This window comes from Nelumbo lutea, chromosome 5 (assembly GCF_056320005.1).
Source record: "Nelumbo lutea isolate HS-2025 chromosome 5, American lotus-T2T, whole genome shotgun sequence".
Lineage (NCBI taxonomy): Eukaryota > Viridiplantae > Streptophyta > Magnoliopsida > Proteales > Nelumbonaceae > Nelumbo > Nelumbo lutea.
The window spans coordinates 14,428,471-14,436,678 of record NC_142688.1 but is presented as its reverse complement, the minus strand read 5'-3'; the positions used below and the strand labels follow the sequence as shown (position 1 = coordinate 14,436,678).

Here is an 8,208-nt window from a genome sequence, read left to right as displayed (position 1 = left end):
AAATTAGTCGGACCCACTAATTTGAACATTCTTTTCTTTTCTTGTATTTTTTTAAATATATTTCCTATCAAGTAAGCAGAGATGTTCCACTTCCACAATATGATGGATGTATTTGCTTACAAAATCAAAACTAACGATGCTGTGTCAAACACCCCTTAATAATATATATATTAAGGCATGTCAATCGTCTTTGGTATAAATTATTAACTTGGCTAAAGCATGCGCAATTTCTTTACCAAACACTAACCAAAATGGTCTACCATTATTCAATAAATTTCTAAAGTTATATCCCATTAGAATTAAGCTTGAAGTTTGAAAATGTGGATACCCTTTGGGCTTTGGCTCTTCGGCGTGACATTACCAATCCAAGTAGCTGGCTGCTGGCACCTCCAAAATATCAAGTTCTGCCATGCATCGTGACTTTGACAATTTAGTGGTAAGAATCTCTCTGTTTAAACTATGGTTTTTGAACCGCTGTTGATGGCGGATGGTCGGATCATTATTGAAAATTGTTCAGGCAATTGGTTTCGTTTTGCTTCAACTTCGGTTTTTGGTCAAAAATCATTAAAATGGTCAATGATTTGTTGATTCAGGCAGTCGAATTGTGAATCTATTTAATAATTTTTGGTCTTTTTTATTTAATTATTTTGTTAATTTTTTATTTTTTTTTGTCAGAATAGGTCGTTTGTTCAAAATAGATGATCAAACCGTCAACCTGAAAACCAGTGTCTAGAATGGTTCCAATTCTGGGTCATTTTTTTAAACATTGGTTTAAACAGTACCACACCGCTAATATTGAGAAGACTACATACATAAACAATATTTAAAAAATGACCCGGAGGCCGAACCATTTTTGCATTTGGGTTACAAATCACCGATTCAATCAGTCAGGTCGAATGGTTCAGACCGTGCCATGTCAATGGGTCGAACGGGTCAACGGTCTAACTGTCCGGGTTGAACGGTTTTTTACCATTTGACAGATTTTAACTGAACTGGACCCAGAATTCTAAAAATTCTAAAAAAGTGACTGTTCAAACGGTTTAACCAGCTGAGTGAACGGCAAATTGAGAACATTGTATATAAATCGTTTCGCCACACAATGTATGACTAGATCAAAGGAAATAAAAAAAAGAGGGATGAGATATATAGATTGTTTGAATCAATTCTCTCTCTACAGAGAAGGAGTTAGGATTTTCTCTTGAGATGAGCCAAAAGTTAGTAAACATAAATAAGGTGATAGATAGATGACCAAAATATAGGTGAGGTTGAGAAGGGTATTTTGTGGATTTTCAAGGCATGGGGGCCATGGCCTCTCTCTCTCTCTAAGCACGTACCTTTGCAGCAGTGCAAATAAATTGTACGCATTCCCAAACATTGAAAGAGATGAGATCAGTATATTTTTTTGGGGGATAAATATACTGCATAATTCCACTCAAATTTATAATAATTCAAAATTTTAAACAATTTTATCTATTACATTAATAAAACTAAGATTTATTGGGATGGACTGAACAATAAAAATCCCATCTTCTTTATTGACGATAATTAAAATGAAAAAAAAATAAAAAAAACTGTCCCGACCGTAATCATCTGAGGTTCTAAACCGAACTGCTGGCAGAAACTGGGTCATGCCGCATTAAATTGAGCAGGTTGATGTGAAACCCATATTAAGTGGGTTTAGACCCTATCGCATGTTTAATATTGCGTTAGGAGTTAGGACCCAACCTGTAGTCCGACTCAAATGCATATATGGATCAAAATGAATTTATCCTACAGGAAGAGACCAAGTGGGGCAAAGAAGCAGCTCAATCAGATTCCAGATTCAGATTCCTCTAACCATTAACCATTAAATAAATAGGTATTTGGTAAATTAAACCCAGTGAAATAGAAGGCCCTTTGCGGATATACAAGTTTCTTCCTTTGATGATGCAACAAGTATAATTACTCTTCAACGTCTTCAATTTCAGAAATTTTCATTCATTGCGGACCCTGTATCCATGATTGAGTTTCTTTTAAATTTTGACGAATTTATTTCTTTAACAAATTTTAATTATTTTATTAGTATTCTATAATATTTTGAAGGATAAATTATAAATAAGTACCCTCTACTTTGGGGTATTGACACTTGAGGGCCTAAAAACTTTCAATTGCAACAGTTTAGTATCCAAAAGTTTCAGAAATATACAAAAATCCAATTCCATTAAAACTGAATAAAATTACAAAAATGCCTATATTCATATTCTTTTTTCATCTTCTTCTACTTTTAGATACTTTTAGATACAAACAGTGGCAACAAAAAAAAATTATGATGGACAGTGCATTTATACAAATACAAAAGCCAATATGTAAGCATTGTTCAATATATATTCATCACCTTTGGAAGCTTCATTAGAGAATCCAAATGTTCTCTCCTGTTTCTGGATGCTTTTATTTGAGTGCCAACTTTATCTGCTTTATTGTCCTGTGAATCGATGTTTTTTGTGCCATCATTGAATTGCATTTGATGGTAGATCCATGATTTTTAAAAACGAATCAGTCAGGGGTCTAGTTACCAGTTCAAATGGTCCGACCATTTGACCCGAATGCCCGGCCCATTTTGACAAAAAATATAAAAATTTTGAAAAACAATCAAAACCGTTTGAATGATTTGGACGGTTCAAACAGTTAATTAGCCGGTTCAGCAGTTTGCTGAACAAAATCAACAATTTTGGGAAAAAGCAGGTTTGGGGAAAAACGGAACCGGTCAGGCAACCTATTCCCGGTTTTCCCGGTCCAGTCCAGTTTTGAAAACCATGGGTATATAAAAAAGAAAAAAAGGAGAATTTGAATATGAGCATTTTAATAACCTTTACCCTTATACTCACTATAACACCAGTTTAAATCCGTTAAACTTAAGGCTGTGTTTGTTTCCAATGTAAATATATATATATCAGTATAAAACTCCATTCCTAGCCATTTGTTTTCAGTGTAAGTTTTACATCAAAAATTGATATAAACCTCCCCTTGGTTGAGTTTTACATCGATTATCACACTTTAAAAAGTTTCAACAGTTCACTCATTTTCAACCCATCGGTGTTGAACTACATTGATTTTTACATCGATACAATTGCACTGACAGCAAACACAGCCTAAGTGTATATTTCTAAAAGTTGAAGGACTTCGTATGTCAGCAATAAATGTCGAAATCTTAATTTTTAAACTTTTATCAACAACATTTCCACTCAATATTTTTCATATATCGTGTCGGTTGTTCTCAATATTTATTAACAACCTTTTGTACCAAAGAAGTTAATAACTACTCTCATCCCAGTGAAGGGTTCTACCAGGCCAGATTTTCTAGTTCTAGACTTCTAGTATTTGATGAATTCAAGCAGCTCACGGAAGGTTGACAAAAAAGAAATACATGAACGTTGACCGTAAGGTCACATCCTGCCATTTCAACAACTGCTTTCTTTGAACCTATTAGGTTTGAGACCTTGTACCCCCAATTGGTCCAGGGCCTGCTCACTGCGTACCTGCATCCATGAAGTTGAGGATCAATTTCTTCTAAAATCATAGAGGGATTAAATGATTCAAATTTGGACTCATGAATCCTCTATTTGGGAATTTCTAATAATAAATTGAAAAACAAAACAAATAAAGAAACCCGTTCACCATGAATCTCTGTTAATTAATCCCTAGATGTATTCTTTGTGTATGACTTTTTCTGGCGTTATATATTTTCTCTCAACTGTTGTAACAAATGTCTTTGACTCTTTTCAAGAATGTTAAATACTTTGGATTTTTCTTACAAATCCTTTAAATAAATGCTTATACTGAAACGAAAATGAAAAAAAATAAAAAGATGAAATTTTCATATATATTCATTCACCTAATCACTGTTTTAGCTAGCAACTAGTACGTAGTCTTAATTTTATTCTTTGTTTATTGGCTATACTGGCATTAGCAATGACATCATCACCACATACTTTCAATTTGAGAATTATATATAGTTTAATCGCCCTAAATTAGTCAAAGACATTGGTAGCAATCCATATCAAGTATTTTTACTTGCTACATCTTTTTCCTATTTACTTACAGTTGGAATTCAAAGTTGAATAGGAAAGAGCAAGATGGGAGACCAGCAAATAGAAGAGGTGGCAATTGGATGGGTTGGATGCAGGTTGAAGACCAACCCAACCACTATCAGTCAACAATTCACACCTATTATTTACCCGTTCATCCACGTTAGCCCATTTAAAATATTTTGAATATAATGGTGAAATGGGTCACTCTATGTTCACTCTTGGATCGAGAGTTGATCCATTTTACAATAAATCTAAACTAAAATTAAGAACAAAGTTTTCGTAGCTGGATATGTAATTCATACTGCCAAGTGCCAACCCAATCCATACTGGGTCTGCTCCATTTAATTTCAATGCGGGTTGGGCAGTTAATGCACTCTTTTACTTCCTGAATTAAATCCAAGTTGGGCATTGTTGACTGGATCAGTTACAATCCCTGGAGGTGGGTTTCTAGTAATTTCTTCAATAAAGCATATATAATTGAACAGTGGAACTCAATAGTGGTGGTTTTGTTCCTATCAATTTAATGCTTAGTTTGGAAGGAGTATAAATGCAAATGTGTAGAGTGCAAAATCTTATATTTTGTATTATTTTGTATACATTTATATTTGTATTCCTTCCAAATTGAATCTTAAAAAGAATATAAATACAAATATATAGAGTGCAAGTCTTACATTTTGTATGTATTTGTAATGTATACATTTTCCAAACTTAGCCTAAAGTAATAAGTCATGCTATTATAATTTTAAAAATAAAGCAGTACATTTTCCAAACCGCCGGTGTACTTCACGCTCACGGGCGTCGGCTGTACAATGAAATCGCCGGTGGTTTGCTTCTGGGTTAGGGCTCGGAGGAGAAAATGAGAGGGAGTTCGAATGAACTCTCAAATCCCAAATAATTCAAAAAGTTTTTTTTTTTTTTTTTTGGCCTTTTTGTCTTTTTTCTGTCCGATTCAACCAGATTCAATTGATTAACGCCCAAAAGCCCGTTAACCTTAGGATGAATTTGAAGTGGGTGACATGCACGCCTCCTATTAGAGGGTGCACCTTCCCGTGAACCCAAGGTCCACTGAATCTGGACACCCAATTTCCAGTCTCAGCATCAAGACTTGAATCTGTAAGATCTTTCTCGATTACTTCATAAAACAAAAGGTTGGAGCAAACCTCACACCGCTACTTTCTTCGATTATTGGCCTACTTCGAACACGAAGATAGAAATCTCAAGCGATGAACAAAGAGCGCTCGTAGGCTACCTATTAAGCGAACTTCACAGGAGTTAAGATCGGAAAGCATGAAATCTCCCTCCTGTGAAATCTGAAAACGCTTAACCAAACCTCACCCTTCTTGTTCCTAAACCCAGGAGAGTCTCGAAACTGAAAATTCGGTTTTTCCGCTAAAGCCGTATCGGAAGCCTTGATATCAGTTTCCTGAGCTACATTACCTTGATCTTTCTTTCTCGCTTTACTCTTGAAAGCAAACTTCTTTTTCGGCATTACCTCAGAATTCACACTTTCTAGAGTTTATTTCAATTCGGAGATTGCTTTCAGAGACGAGTGCACTTCATAGGAGGGCAAGAAGTAAGAATTCTCAGAGACAAGCTTCTCAAGATCGGCAATGGAGACTGATACCTTCTCAATGTCAGATTTTAAACGAGATTTCAAATCAGGATCAGAGACCTGGCGGCAGCGCTCAAGTTCGTTCTGAATAGATCGTTTTGCTTCCGAGAAGTGACCTCAAAAGGAGATAAGGTCGAATCGGACTTACGAGAATTGGACTGTTGGAGACGAGACTGGTGGAGATTGGAGAGGCGTTCGATCATTGCTGCATTTCTTCTCAGCGACTGCATCTACATTTTTGTCCGGCATTTCTTTAGGATTCGAGTGACCTGCCATGGCCTTACAGGCGCGATTCCTGTAATATAATTCTGACTCTCAGAACTCTTCTTCACTCGAGTTCAAATCTGCGCCCCACAGATGCCCCACACGCCCGTTCGGCGCCATCTGTCCCTTTGCACGATATTCGCTTGTCCCGCGTGCGGGGCTAACGGGACCTTAGCCCCAAAACTCCCAAAACATACGAGTTCAAATCTCAAAACCCTATTCCCACTTCCCCTCGAGTTCGTGCAGTTGGTCCCCTGACCCCTCGTTCCTCTCCCGTCACCCGAGTTCTCTTCTTCTCCGGCACCGGCGATAATCCGGAGGTACTCTCCAGTTCTTATATTTCAACTTTTTCACACATTTCTTATTTTTTTCTTTTTTTTCTGATATTTTGGTTTTTCAGAAATCAGAGAAACCGGCGGCAACATGGCTTTTTCCTCCGGCATCCATTACCAGAAAAGTTGATTACCAGAGGGAATGGCATCCATTACCAGAAAAGTCGATTCAAATAGGGATGCTTGATACTTAGATGGCCAGATACAAAAATGGGCATTAGCAATTGAGGCACATGAATCAAATGCTCATGCATGTCAATAAAATCAGAAAGGAAGGCATACGCATTGCCGCGAAAGCCCCACTTTTCTCACCAACCCATTCTTCCATACAACTTCCCCTGCCTCTCTTGCTGCATCACGGAATTCCCTGTCACACGAGAACACCTAGAAACCACACAGTACACATGAACGGGTCAGTCTGGTCTCAAGACTCTGAACCACAAAAACAAAAGAGATGAAAAATTCAAAATCGTTGCCTTTATAATTAGAGGTACAAACCCGGGCTGCATTGCTTAACATCCTCAGCGTCTTGCACAGGTACATGCTTGTTACCCGGATGATCGCCGGTGCCTGAGAAAAAGCACTGTTGCCGGTATTTTCTCTGATTTGAATTAAAAAATAAAATATAAAAAAAAAACTAAGAAAAATGTGTGAAAGAATGATGATATGAGAGATGGAGGGTACCTGTGACAGTGAAATGGCCGGATGTCTGATCTGAAATGAGAAAACAAAGTATCAGACAACAGAGGTTTAGCTGATTTGAAATGAAAAAACAAAATATGAGTGTTCGAGAATACTTGGTCAAAGTGAACTCACCGGAGAAGTCGTCGGTGCCGAAGGAGGAGAGCTCGGGTGGAGGGGAGAAGAATGGGGTCAGGGGACGGCCAGTTCAAGCAGAGGTATAGATTGAGGGGGCGGGAATGTAGAAATGAGGGTTTTGGTCTTTTGCGCTAGATTTGGCCCCGCATGCGAGAAGCATTTCCACATGCGAATGGACAGGTGGTAGACGCTCGGTGTGTGGGACATTTGTGGAGTGTAGGGATGGCAATGAGGCGGGACACCCCTCCCCATCCCCTCCCCGTGGTTAAAATCCCCGCACCCGTCCCTGCCCCGTTCTTGGTATCGAGGTAGAAATTCAACTCCCATCCCCAACCCCGTCGGCGATGAAGAATCCCCGACATATACCTACCCCACAACCTTCCTACTCTAACGATCTAATTCTATTCTTGAATGGATGGGCTCTAGGGTGTGAACAAACGAGAAAAGGAATATATTTGTATCAAAGATTCAAAATATATAGAAATTTACACGATTACAAACAAAATGGCGAAGAAGTTGGTTCATCCATGAAACAACCAAGAAGCAACCTTGAAGAGTATCGACATTCACGTGTTCCAAGCAAAGCAAAAAAGCAAACTCCAAGTAAAAGTAATTCCAATTCATGTACATGTAATAAACGCAAAGCTATCATGTCGTATTGAACATAGAGAGTACCGAAAAATACAGTGAAGATCGAAGAAAGGAAGACTGGGAAGTTTGCTGCTACGGTGGTGGCAGCGCTCGGTGGTCGATGGACGAACGGAAAGCAAGAAAGGAAGAAACAGAGAATGAGAGAAGGACTGCCAGTGCCAGATTGAGAAACAAAGAATGAGAAAAAGAGAGAACTGTGGCGGTCGGCGGTTCCTCTTTGCTACGGTGGCGGCGGCACCCGGTGGTCGACGATTGTGCAAAGTTTGAAGGAAAACTCAGTTCAGTGATTCTCTAAGTCTTTGTATGTGCGAAGGTTGAAGAAGACGAAATAGTAGGGTAGTAGGGAATAGGGAAACAAGCAGCAACTCGCAACACTGTTGTATTCGAGACTCCTAACCTAATACAGCAATACCTATGTAATACCTTAATAGACTATATACATAAGGTTATATCTGTAATTTAC

The 8,208-nt window shown here is 38.1% G+C and overlaps 1 long non-coding RNA gene and 1 pseudogene across 1 annotated transcript; both read right to left on the bottom strand.

Annotated features, from left to right (window-relative positions):
* Positions 1-4,930: 4,930 nt before the first annotated feature.
* LOC148850504 (tubulin-folding cofactor C pseudogene) lies at positions 4,931-6,086 on the bottom strand (annotated as a pseudogene).
* Positions 6,087-6,486: 400 nt separating this feature from the next.
* On the bottom strand, positions 6,487-7,334 carry LOC148850503 (uncharacterized). The gene is made up of 4 exons (XR_016099271.1): positions 7,092-7,334; positions 6,960-6,989; positions 6,774-6,845; positions 6,487-6,659 (listed from the first exon to the last, which is right to left on the bottom strand). It is a non-coding gene; the product is annotated as an uncharacterized LOC148850503 (long non-coding RNA).
* Between the last annotated feature and the right edge of the window lie 874 nt (positions 7,335-8,208).